Consider the following 15,038-nt stretch of genomic DNA (forward strand, 5'->3'; position numbering starts at 1 on the left):
ATTCAACCATGCTGAATATAATCAAATTTAATGTGTTTATATATATATTTATATATATTTATATATATATATATATATATATATATATATATATATAACTACTTAATTTACTCACATAAAATTAATATACGAAAGTATAGATTTATGCCGAAACTTAAAGTATTTACTTCAAAAGTGCTCAATACGTAGGTAGAGCTAGTTAGTAATTTATAAAATATATATGGCGATTAAGCTACACTGAATATTCGGCGTTTCATCCACTCTAGGACTCCTCAGGCTTATGCAGGCCTTTCATCCACTTTCATTTCATAAGCCTAAGGAGTCCTAGAGTGGATGAAACGCCGAATATTCAGTGTAGCTTAATCGCCATATATATTTTATAAATTACTATACATATATATATATATATATATATATAAATATATATATGTATTTATATATATATATCTAATATATAAAAGGCAAAATGTGTGTGAGTGTGTGTGTGTGTTTGTTTGTGTGTCTGCAAAAAACTTTCGACAGAAAGAACAAAAATTCACAAACTTGGTCTTCTATTAAACCCCACCATCCGGACGGCAAATATCGAATTTTTGGTCCATTAGGACCAGTCTAAGGGCGTTTTTCTCCAGGGGCCCCCCCAAAATTGACACATTTTTCGTTTTTTCCATGTATTTAAGTAGTATTAATGTGATGATCTAATGATATTTATACGTAATTAAAAAAACGCTTAGTCATGTCACGTGACGTGACATCACCATTCAGTAATGGCGATGTCTGGATGTCTGTAAATAAACAATTCTTATCGATAAATTTGCGAGAATCATACAATGTCTGTATATCTAATCTTACACGTTATGAAAATGTTTCCACCGTGATTAACGGGTTAAAAATAGTAATTATACGAGAGTATAACGAAAAATGTCAAGAAAAAATGATAAGGGGGGAAAAAAATTCAGCTTAAAAATATTAACCGATAAAAAACCGATCGTTATATTTAAGCTAAAAAATAAACAGCCATTTTCTTTTTTGTGTTATTACCACGTGTCCTCCTACCTCTGTTTAACTGGAGGGGGGCGCTTAAAAAACAAAAATAAACGACGACCTAATTCTATTGAGAAGGAGGAAGGGGAGGCATGAGTTAATCAGTGTTTGTGTGTCACTATAACGTATTTTAATAATTATACGAGGTGAGAGTTAATTGATTTGGTGATATAAATCCTCCTTATTTTCAAGTTTTCTTAGTGGGGTGGGGCGAAAGATGAGACAACTTGAATTCAAAGAACAGATACTATTTTGAATTTTACTTAGACATCCGTTCTTACTTGCGGTTACCTTTTCTTATATAATCTTCAGTAAATCATTTTAACATTAGACACAGCAAAACTGTATACGTTAATTTAAATTTTGTATATTTATAACAACAAAACGGTTGTTATTTATTTATTTATTTATTAGGTTGATGAGCTTATTTTACATAAATCTAAATCAATCATTGATAAAAAAAATGCTTATACAGGTTTCTCTAAGGCTTTATATCCCAGGCATCACCTCCCGAGCATTTTCTTAGGGGAGGGGGCTAAAGATGAGACTCATTGATTTCTAAGAACAGATACTACACTTTGTACTTAAGGTTTTGTTTTCTTGTATAATCTCCAGAAAACCATTTTAACATTAGACACAGCAAAACTGTATACGTTAATTTAAATTCTGTATATTTATAATAACAAAACTGTTGTTATGTATTTATTTGGTTGATGTTCGTATTTGAAATAACTCTAAATCAATCATTGCTAAAAAACACACACACACACAAAAACAAAAACAATACGCTGCTTTTACATAAACTGAACGTATCATTGCTATTGGACGTATATCGAGTCCGGCCGTAAGCTGCCGACCAACCGTTGACTGAAACGAAACGGTTATATAAAAAACAAAAAAACAAAACAAAAACAAAACAATTAAAATTTTCATTAACCAATTATAATTCCAGAAGCTTCCAAAATTAAACGGTTTCATTTACAATATTTTTCAAATATTCAATATAAAACGTTTTTTTTTTTTAAATTTTAATTACCCATAAAACTTTAATTAAATGTGGAAATACGATTTAAAAAAAAATAGCGCGGATCGGATCACCCTCTGCATTAGCACCCAAATTTCTTATTTATTTTATTTTTCGTTTAAATGACGATTTAAATACTTCAAAATCTACTTACAAAAAGTTTATTTATTTATTACAGCGCGAAGGGTTTTTTTTTATACACGGTTTGCGCTAATTTCTAAGTAAATAGGTATTAATTATGTTTTATTTTCAAGAATTTATTTTTATTGTTTTTTTTATAATATATACGATTTATAAATAGTTTTTAGCAATTATAATCAAGCCATCGAATTCTATTTTTTTAAATATATACTTACAAATACATTCGAAATAGTTGATAACTATGTGTAAAAAAATTATTAACGATAGATGTTTTTACGAAAAAATGGGATCGCTGGAATTCTAAGAAATACTATTTAGCGCAAAAGTAGGTGTATCAGAAGTTTTGTAGGAATTTTTGACACCCCTAACACGAAACTGCAAATAAAATATAAAAATCTCGTAATTTCTCTGTTAAAAGTGGGTTATTTATTTTCTTTATCGATTATACTTCCAAAATAAACTATTAAAGTTGTTTTAAAAGTAATAGAAATATGTTTTTTTAAAACAGTAATGAATTTTCCGAATTCAATATTTTTCAATTTGTAAACTTTAAAAATCTATCAAAATTTTTCTATTGATTCTATTTTTACGGTATTTTCATGGTCAATGTGAAATTTTATGTTCTTTCTAATAAACCGAATATAATATTTTAGACAAACGTTTTTTTTTTAATTCACGACCCCCCCCATTTTCAAGTTTCTATTAAAAAGTAAATAATTAATTTACTCACCAAAAAGTAAATAATTAATTTAATCACAAATTGAAGAGAAAAGGTCAATAAATAATATATTCAAATTTAAACCAAAAATAAAACGTAGTGTTTTTTAGAATTTTACCTGTAAAGTTTGAAGTTTAAAACCTTTTTTTTTTAAACCAGGTTATTTGTATTTTCTTTTTTTTTAATGGAACCTTGGTCCTTGCTCCTTTAATTGAAAAAAAAATAGGGATTGAAATACATTTTTCGATGCGTTGTAAGCTTGAAAAGACAGGGGGTCGAATAATTCACGCCATCTATTTTGAAATGTCTATTAAAAAGTAAATAATTAATTTATGTACCAAAGTCTTATATATCACAAATTGAAGAGAAAAGGTAAATAAATAATATATTCAATTACATACAATTAGATTAATATAAAATAATTGGTATAATATGTAAGTTATCTCCCATGGATGTAACTTCATTGCCAAATTCTATTAGAATAATACAATCATTATAATATGCAAGTGATCTTCCTTGGGTGTAGATTCATTGTCGAATTCCATTAGATTAATATACAATCATTGTTATAATATGCAAGTGATCTCCCTTGGATGTATAGTCATTGTCGAATTTCATTAGAATAATATACAATCATTGCCATAATATGTAAGTGACCTCCCTTGGATGTAGCATCTTTGTCGAATACCATTAGAATAATATAAAAACATTGTTGTAATATGCAAGTGACTTCCATAGAGTGTAGCTTCATTGTCGAATACCATTAGATAATATGCAATTGTCTTCATACTATGCAAGTGACCTCCATTGAGTGTAGCTTCATTCTAGAATTCCATTATCTTAATATACAATTATTATAATAATATGCAAGTGACCTCCTTACATGTAGCTTCATTCTCGAATACTATTAGATTGATACACATTCATTGTCATAATTTGTAAGTGACCTCCCTTGGATGTAGCTTCATTCTCGAATACCATTACATTTATATAAAATCATTGTTATAATATGCAAGTGACCTCCTTTGCATGTAGCTTCACTGTCAGATTCCATTAGAATAATATACAATCATTGTTATAATATGCAAGTGACCTCCCTTGAATGTAGCTTTGTTGTCGAATACCATTAGAATAATATACAATCATTGTTATAGTATGCACGTTACCTCCCTTGGATGTAGCTTCATTGCCGAATACCTTTAGAATAATATATGATCATTGTTATAATATGCGAGTGACCTCCCTTGGGTGTAGCTTCGTTGTCTAATACCATTAGATTAATATACACTCATTGTTATAACATGCGAGTGACCTCCCTTTAGTGTAACTTCATTGTCGACTAACATTAGATTACGCAAGTGGCTTCACTTGGCTGTAGTTTCATTTTGAAATACAATTAGATTAATGTACAATCATTGTTATAATATGCAAGTGACCTCCCTTGGACGTAGCCTCATTGTCGAATATCATTAGATTAATATGCAATCAATGTAATATTATGTCAGTGAACGCTCTAGGATATGGCTTCATAGCTGGATATTTTACTAGCATAATACCCAGCGTTGTCGGGGATTGTATAGGAAAGGTGGATATATGTACTAGCAAAATACACAACGTAGCCTGGGATTGGATGACATGGGTGGGATGTTTCCTAGGAGAATTCCTGGGATCGGATCAGATGGGTGGATATTTGTGCTAACAGAATACCCCATATAGGAAGATGGTGTGATTATGTCATGAAAAATTATGAAAAATGATTAAATGTGAGTTATTTTGATGATGTGTTTGTAATGAAAAACCAGCCAAGACAATGCCTTTACGTTATTATTTTAGACAGGTGAGCGATAATGTGGGTTAAATTGTTGAAATGTGTAACAATCTAAGAATTATGGGAGTCAACGAGATACGTCAACATGTATACTTACAGATTACTAGGAGTCACCCTGGATTCAATGAGATACATGCAAATGTATGCAAGCAGAATACATGGTCACCTGGGATATAATGAGATAGATGCAAATATATACTAGCAGAATACTTGGCGTTGCCTTGGATTGAATTAGATTGATTGAAATATATACGAACAGAATACCTTGCGTCGCCCAGGATTTCATGAGATTATTTGAGATATATACTAGCAAAACACCCAGCGTTGCCCGGGATTGAATGAAATAGGTGAGAATATATATTAGCAAAATGCCTGGCATCGCTTGGGATTTGATGAGATAAATGTGTTGCATATTACCTGTCCTTGCATATACATGCTGTAAATTACCTACCCTAGGTAAGATACAATTATTTCATGTGTGTAATACCCGTCTTATGTAGGTAAAATATTCTTTTGCTCGAAATAGCAAATGATACATAAACATACAAAATTACTCTCTCATAAGAATAATAAATATATTACAAAACCGAATTCAATTTTTTCATTGTTTATACGGTCCCGACCAACGCCGGGTAGCCCAGCAGTATATATATAAAGAGAGAGAGAGATAGAGAGAGAAAAATGAAAATATAGGCCAATTAAGCTACATAGACGCGTCCATGTTTTGCCCAGCACGAAATCAACAAGCGCATTGGACACTGTTAAATAAATTCTTAAAATATATACAAAATATATTATATCACTTCATAATATTATATGTATATATACAATAAATAATTATATATATGTGTATGTGTGTGTGTGGGATTGTTAGTCTGCGTTTGTATGTATGCGCGAGTGTTTGTGTGTATACATAGATTACGTGATAGTTGTATTTTATTGCTTTCGGATTCAATATTCTTTTTATAAAGTCTTTGCATTGTTTCATACCCCCGCTCAAAAATGAAACTAACTTTATATCAAAATGTTTAGGTAACGTAAAAATGTAACTTTCCTTTTAATTTGAATCAATACCAACTAGTGATTGGGGGTCTAATTCAGTGCCAACTTTCTTGATCTTTATCCGAATAATGAATAAACAACGTAAGAAACACAAAAAAAAATGTGCCTTAAAAAATCCCAATCTTGATGGAAGTAAAAGTGACATAAATATGTACAGCAATTTTTATTTTGCCACTTTTTATTCCATGTAATTCTGAATTTTATCGGTGAATGTGGGCGGTTCTTCTCTTCGAAATAATTGGTTTTATATCAAAGTATCTCATAACTGTCAAATAACCAGAAATAGTGTTTCATTTTTCATCTGTTTAACAATTTGTATCCGGTTTGCTATATCTTTACCTCTGCTCATGCAATATCTTGATGTGATTATTTGGATATGTTTCCATGTCTTTCTCTCTCTCTATCTCTCTCTCTCTCTCTCTCTCTCTCTAACAAGTTGTTTACCTTTCACAATCTCTGTCTCTCTCTCTCATATATATATATATATATATATATATATATATATATATATATATATATCATGATTTTCTTGGGGGTACAAAACTTTATTAAGGCAATCATGAAGGGAAGACGTATTCCTTCGGAATTAATTTCATATTAAAAAAAATGACCGAGGAGAAAAAGAAAATGGATAGTAACTAAAAAATAAAAGTAGGGAAATAGAAAAAAAAAATCAAAACGAGTCAATTGACATGTTTCGCCCTCACTCATCAAAATTGGAATCGAGAGATTTATTTTTTAGTAATTTGTTTTCCTTAATGATAAAATCTAAAATAAGAGACGGGAGCAAGAGCACTCGTATGGGGATGAATTTTAGAGGCTGATCACGTACAAGCCCAACAAGCAGTCCTTTTTCTTACAAAGGGAAGGCTTCATAAGGCGAACGTGAACAGTCTCTAAGACTTTTAGATGATATACGGAGTGAGCTCGACTCAATACGAAGAACGAGTCGATGCTGAAGTTCGTTGCGCAATCCCCGTATTTAATAAAGTGTTCCGTTATAGCGGATCCATATGTGTTGTTTACAGCGTCAGTAGGTAGGAATGTTCCATTCCTGATTTTGCTCGCTACATGTTGTATGCGACTTTCCAATTTTGAAGACGTTCGACCTACGTAGTCGGCACCGTAACCACATTTAAATGAATAAATAACATTACTAATATGATGAGGAGGTAGAACATCTTTTTTTTATTGGAAGCCATTAATGGTTTTGTATTATATACAAAACGTACATTTGAAGCAAAATAACATCCTTCAACAGTTGAAATAATTTGTTTGGTGAATTTTCCACTTACTTTCCCAACCACGACAATCGAATATAAACCGGACATTTATCCACGATATTAGGTTTTGTTCGTAAAAATTCTGCTCTTTTCCTTTTAATGACGGTTTCAATTACATCTAAAGGATACCCATTATTGGACAAAGCATCTGTAATTGTATTTAATTCCCCATTCAATTTTTCTGGCGAGCAGATCATTAGGGCACAATGTGTTAATGTCCAAATTTAATTATATTTGCGCTTGTAAGGGCAGAATAGAACCCAGCGTGTATACAGCCCAGTGAATGTTGGTTTGCGATAAATGGATGTAAGGTAACTAGATGGAGTTTTCGTTACCAAAACATCGAGAAACGCCAGGGCGGAATTATCTTCCCTTTCATACGTATACTTTAACGCCGGATGCATACTGTTTAGTAACGAGAAAAATTCGTTTGCCTCCGAATTAATATCAACTAGGCAAAATGTGTCGTCTACATATCTAAAATAGACCAATGGTTTTATGGGTCCGGAGATTAATTTTTCCTCATGGAACAGCAAAAATGTTGGCCAATATGGGTCCCAACACGGAGCCCATCGACACACCCTCAATTTGCCTGTACATTACACCATTAAAGCTAAATTCAACGGATGTAACGGCAAATTTAATTAGTTCAACAAATACGTGTTCAGGAACGGAAGGTGTTGGACTTTGGCTGCGATATAAAAAGTCAGCACAAATAGCTATCGTTTCTAAAACTGGGACGCAAGTAAATAAATTGCTGATATCATACGAACATACGAAATTTATTTGTACTCGTTGATTTTTGCATGTAGTCAGCGAAATGAAATTAATCTTTCAGACAGTATTTACTATAATAATTTGATACTGGCTGAAGAATATTGAAGATCCATTTTGTTGTGAGGACCCTACCATAGATAGAATGGATCTTAAATGAATATACGCTTTGTGTGTTTTGGGTAGGCCATATAATCTTGGGTGGATAGATCCCGAGGGTCTAATCTCACTAGCTTCCTCAGAAGAAAGTAAACCACTTTCTAACCATTTAACTAATTTTTTTCTGGAATTTAGATTCAAGAGTACTCGTGGAATCATGGGTGTCAACTGGGTCTAATTAAACAAATTTGTCACGATCGCTTAATATAAGTGATATTTTGTTGACGTATTCCTTATGATTCATTATGACTACTCCATACCCTTTATCGGGTCTAGTTATCACGAGGGATCTATTTTTACGTAGAGTTTTAATGACGTGAAGGTGTTCATTACGACATTTAAACTCTGAATGGGATACTGGTGTACTAGCGTAACTGTGGGCAAGGTTGTTTAAACTTGCTTTTAAGCCCCTTAATTTATTCACGGAAACCGGTTGAAGTTTAGCTATCTGAGAGCCTAAAACTTCAAACCCAGAGAATATTTCTTCTCGTTTTGTATTACTCGGTGGAACGCAAAATTCCAACCCATGATCGAGTACGAGAAGTTGAACTGGGAACAGTTTCGAAGAAGATTGATTTAACACGTTACCACCTACATTTGCGTTAGTAAAGCAACCATATTTCTTCTTTATTAAAATATCTCGGCCAATGTGTGTCAGAAAGTTATGGAACTTTCTTACACACATTGGCCGAGATATTTTAATAAAGAATTGTTTTCACCTATTATATATATATATATATATATATATATATATATATGTTATAAAAGTTTGGAAAATATAATACGTAACGTTTAAAGCTGAAGTAGTAGATCCTGTAATTTTGTTTTCATACGTGCGTTTCGAACATATAACTTCAAAAAAATCGTACATTCTTCCTTATATAATATATACCATCATTAAAGTTTTCATATCCAGACATTGTAGCTAGGAAAGCTAAAACCATAAAAGTCAAGATCGATATATATATATATATATATATATATATATATTTATATGTATGTATATATATATATCTATATATATTATATATATTATATATATGTATATATATATACATATATATCTGTCTGATCACAATTTTTAAACTTATCATTTAAGCAATCAATCAATTCATTTACCACTCTCTTCCGATTTTTACTTTTCTTACCCATCGATCATTCCTTTGCTCTATTAAGATTTTATATATTTTATCAGGTTTTCTTATCGGCCAGGTCCTTATCTCCACCTTTCTTTTCTTTTATTTGCCTTTCTCCCCATATTTTCCTCATTTACACATATACACACACAGACACGCACACACATGAGCACGCTCACTCACCCCCCCCCACATATATATATATATATATATATATATATATATATATATATAATCGTCTGATGTTAAGTTTTTGTTTTCCTACCAATCAATCCATCTAGTTGCCTGACATTATTCTTGTTTTATAGATCTAATACCCATCGATCATTCGGTCTCTTCAATGTAGTTCAGTCTGTTCATATCTGTCTATCCTTCTTTTCCATCCCTTTATCTACTTTCTCTGAACATATATATATATATATATATATATATATATATATATATATATATATATATTATAGTGTATTATATTATATAATATTAGTCTAACTTGAATTGCTGTATTTATCAGTTAATACATCGATCTCAATGAATTTATTTTCGCGGATCAATGTTGATTTTACTATTCATCAATCATTCTTTATTATGTTTTACTTATTAATCTATCTAAATATTCAGTTTTCATTGTGCTAATATATTAACGGTCATAAATCAGATACAGGCGGATACAACATCAAAGCATTGGACTTTCACAAAAATATTGCATCACACTGCCTGACGTTAAGCCACATCACCAGGATTCACATATATTTCGACTAACTTTAATAATATTAAGAAAACCCGGCTAAAAGGTTTACATAACACGGAAGTTAAATAATAATACCGAAAGTATAAACGATCAATATCACCAAATATATCCCTATTAGAATAATATCTAACAATATAAATATAAACATCAAATGTTCTTAAATATCAGTTAATGATATAGATTTAAACATAAAAATTTATCAAATATTACTAAATAATATAATTATCTATATATATAAAAGCGAAAATGTATGTATGTATGTGTGCATATGTGTATGTTTGTGTGTCTGCTAAAAACTTTCGACAGACAGAACAAAACTTGGTCTCATATGAAAGCAGAATTTGTTACTCGACAAATATCGAAAAATTGGCGAAAAACGTTAATTTTTTCACCCTGAAATCAACACTTTTCTACAGGGGGGGTCAGCAAAAACCGTCCTCTCATGACGAGATTAATTCCACGCATGCGTCAGAAGACGTCATGACCTGATTTAGTTTAAATTTCATGTTAGCTCAGTTGGTTAGAGCCTTGGTTCAATATCTAAACGTTTTGGGTTCGAATCTTTGTGTGAGATTTTATTTTTAAAATTTTAATATTGAAGCAGTGTTATTTAAGCCGTTTTCACGTAACGTTCGTTTTTCTGTGTTTTTTTTTACTTCGCTTATTCTTAGATTTTCATTACCACCCGCGCCCCCGACCGATCACACACACCCAAAAACACTCGGGTACCCACCGATTTTTAAAATTTTAATATCGAAACAGGCTTATTTAAGCCATTTTTCAACATGTTTTTTTTTTTGGGGGGGGGTTATTTTTCAGAAGTTTTAACGTTCATTTTTCTGTTTTATTTTTTGTTTTCGTTTTTCAGATTTTTACATTTAACATCCTTCGTTTGCCTTACGTTAGGGTCTTTTTGTGTTTTTTTGTTTTGATTACATTTCCGCAATAACTATTTGTAGTAATTCCTTCTAAATTATTTTAAATAGGAGATTTAAATAGTAAACCAACAATGGCAGTAGTTTCCTTTGTCGTAAATTCTTATTTCAGTCTCTTAGTAAACCTCGGTGTACATAATGCTTTTAGAAGAAGGCGCTGTACGCAAGCATATCAGGCAAAAACATAAGTAATTATATAATTGAAATATATGACATCTTTTGCATGCTGTTATGATCTTGGTTTACAACATTTTTATATATATTTAAGAGGAATTTAGCATGATTACTTCATGTCGAGTCCCTATCGTCATAATTTTTATAGACTCATACGCCTTGCAAAGAAATTTCGAACATAATTTAATATTTTGCTTACCTGGAAACACCATGTCCAAACTATTTAGTTGCCGGTATTGCTTCGAATTAATACAAAATGAATAATTTTTTCTTCGTCACATATTTATTTAATTATTAGCCGTAAAACACCAAATTTTTGCGTTTTAGTTACTTATTTCCACAAGCAATTTTAGTCTTTCTGCTATATATATATATATATATATATATATATATATATATATATATATATATATATATAGCAGAAAGACTAAAATTGTGAAACAGCGAAACAGTACTGTATGTGGATGACTATATATATATATATATATATATATATATATGTATGTATATATATATATATATGTGTGTGTGTATCTGTTTGCTCTCCATAATTTTCTTATTATTCTTTCTTTTCCTATCATTACTAATTTTATAATTTGATAAAAATGCAGCAGCCGTTCAAATATATCAAACATTATGGGAATTACCAAAACAACATTCTATGAGCCTGATTTAAGAAAAACCAATCAAGTTAATTAGTTGCTGTTTAGTGTTTTACGAAATTTGCTCTGATACATCATGAGTAGTGGTGTTAGTACATATTATTCAAACAAATTCTGCTCAATGAAAATATTGGTCCGCATAAAGTATGTAATCGATGAAGTCTATTGTAATCCAATTTTATTTTTACGAACAAAATTGCATTTAAACCAAGTATTTGCGCCAGGACAGGAGTAAATATTAAGGTCGCAAGAAGTCATCCATCAATGAAAGCATTTAAATACGTTATTTTAGATTTTGCTTTTCTGCTAAATAATTATTTACTGGTTTAATTAGCATTCACTCATCTTTGAAGGAAGCCAGACATTCTATTTTAAAATATAATTAAATTATTAAGAATCTTTTCGAATGTTATCTCTTTTAATGAACAGCAGAAATGTTTCACTTAGCAGAAAAGTGAACTCTCATTAGTTTATTTAATGCAATGTCAATACTGATTGTTACGAATTGAAAAACGCAACATATTTCTTCTTCAGTTTTTGTAAATTCTAAATTGAAATAATCGTAATTAAATCATGGGACAAATAGCCAGTCTATGACTTGTGCGTATTTAGAGTAAAACCGCATTTCAGAGAAAGTTGTTTTAAAGAGAATAGTCGCGACTTCAAATTACAAAATACAAACATGTAGTTACTTGATATTCATTAAAATAAAATTTTATTCCAGTGGATTTTATTGATTACATATTTTACTCGGATCAATATTTCATTTTGAATAAGGTCGTTATAGGAGTGTATACTCCTGGGGAAATATGAATTATAATTAAATATCAGCTTCAATACTTTAAAAAGAAGGAATAATGATACAACAATCGCCGTGAAAAAGATGCGGAATATATATATATATATATATATATATATATATATATATATATATATATATATATATAGTCTTAAGAAGCTTTTAGTAATAAAAAATGTAAAGATAAAAATAAAGAGTGTAGTGTAAATTCCCGCAGAAAAATTAAATTTTACCTATCGCAAACTAATCACCTACATAATCCGACTTCTAAAAGTTCACAGTTACAATAGCTAATCCAACTATATGGGGATTGATTAAAAAGAAAACCTTAACTAAAACTATTACATAGAAATAGAATTAGCCCTTGCATAAGCTGACTTCTCAAAAGTCTACAATTATAAAAAAAAGAATTCTACTATATAAGGATGAAATAATTAAACCTTAACTGAAATATTCAAATAGAAAACAGGTATGCTCAGCTAGAAAATAGGTATGCTCAATATACATGTTTCGGAAATTTAAAAACAGTACAGATGTAAGATATATAGCCTTCCAGTGGAAAAGACCGCCTCCCCAATGATAAATGTAGAACAATACGCTTACTATTTATACTAATATATAAAATTAAAAATAAATGAAATATTAATTATATATGGGAGTAAATTTAATAATAAGATTACAAGATCTAATCTGTGATATGTTAGCTAGCATATAAATGCTATAAGAATAAAAATGCATAAAAGCTTAAGCGCCTTTGGTACCAAAAAGGCAAACAGATAAGAGGAAGGAAACCTAGCCATCTTCTATAATATAAATCTCACCTGTCTGATTAAATGTATGCATGTATGCCTAAAAGTTTCGATAAAAGAGACGGATTTTCACAGGATCAGTATCGTTATTAAGCCTGACCCTTCGGACGAAAAATATCGAAACATAGGCTAAAAACAATAATTCTCTCACCATGAACTGGTCAGTTTTCTACAGGGAGGGGTCGCTTTTTTCGCCGATATTTTCGAAAGTCATCCCCTCTTTCCGTTTGATTAGCTTTAATTTAAACCTTCGCCGCTTACGGTTTAGAAATAGGCGCAACATCAAAGACTTCACGCTTTTTTACAGGTTTTCTTTCTTCCTTCGCGGAACATGTTTGAGCCTGCCTGCTTACTACAACTTTTTTTTTGCTCAACACACACCTCCAAACACCTAAGCAACGCCGGGCACCCAGACCAGTTTATATCTAAAAACACAATATATATATATATATATATACGTATCCAACACGCGATGGATAACAAAACCAGATACACGCAAACAAGACAGAACATAAAATAATTGCATGTGTTCTAAACCTGCTATTAAGGTTTCTACTTTAAGAATAGTCTGGTTAAAATCGGCTCAATATTTCTGTATTTATTACAAAGTTATTTTAGTTTCTATTCATACCTCCATACTTTCAGTCAGTTTAAATAGATTCCATGTTTGATCAAAATAGGAAAGTTTCTTTAAAAGACTCTAAGCTATTTAACCGAGTCCTATCTTAAAAAACAAAAATTATTTTCGTAATTTGTTTTCACAAGTTCTTTATAAAAGTCTAAAAAAAAAATTTTTTCTCTTACGTGTTTCCGTTCTATGAGAACGTGTGATCGAGAACCGTTCTGTTGTGTAAAATAATATGTTCGCTGTCAACGAGACTAAAATTATCACTTTTAAAATATAAGTTAAAATGCCTTAAAATGTAACAAAATTATTTACCAGTTTTGTAATTATTTGGCACTAGCCTGGGTGCCTGGTGTTGCCCGGGTACTTGAAGGTGTATGTTGAGCAAAAGTGAATAAATACATAAAAAGGGTAGTAGGTAGGCAGACTCAAACTCTTACCGCGAAGGAGGAAAAGAACGTGAAAAAAAATGATGTCCTTGCCGTTCCGTCCCTCGCCAAACCGGAAGTGACGAAGTTTTTAATTAAGACTAGTCAATCAACAGAGAGCCTGACTTTCGAAAATATATTACGAAAAAAGCGACCCTCCTTGTAGCAAAGTGCCGAGTTGAGGGTGAAGGAATTTATGTTTTTAACCAATTTTTCGATGTTTGTCGTCCGAAGGGTCGAGCTTAAAAGCGATACCAATATTGTGAAAATCCGTCTCTTCTGTCGAAAGATTTAGGCAGACATACATACATACATACATACATACATTCATACATACATACATTTAAACAGACAGCTCGCATTTAGGTAAAATACAATTTCGTATAATTAATAATTTAATTCATTCAAAAAGTATTGACAAATAAAAACAAATAACATCTACAGAATACGCGATTCAGAAATCGTGCGAGATAACCTAGTGGTAGAGGTTTACGCCTCTTACCATACGATCCCAATTTCGAATCCCTCTAGATTCAGCCACTCTGATGAATAGATGACGACGGAACACGTGTCAATGGATAATTATGTTTAACCAATATACATATATAGGTTAATTAATCCTCATTTATTAAGTTAATAAATAAAATTAATGTTTAGCAAAGTTTAAATCTAAATAATGAACTGTAATTATC

Source organism: Euprymna scolopes, chromosome 7, assembly GCF_053919585.1.
Source record: "Euprymna scolopes isolate OS-2025 chromosome 7, ASM5391958v1, whole genome shotgun sequence".
Lineage (NCBI taxonomy): Eukaryota > Metazoa > Mollusca > Cephalopoda > Sepiida > Sepiolidae > Euprymna > Euprymna scolopes.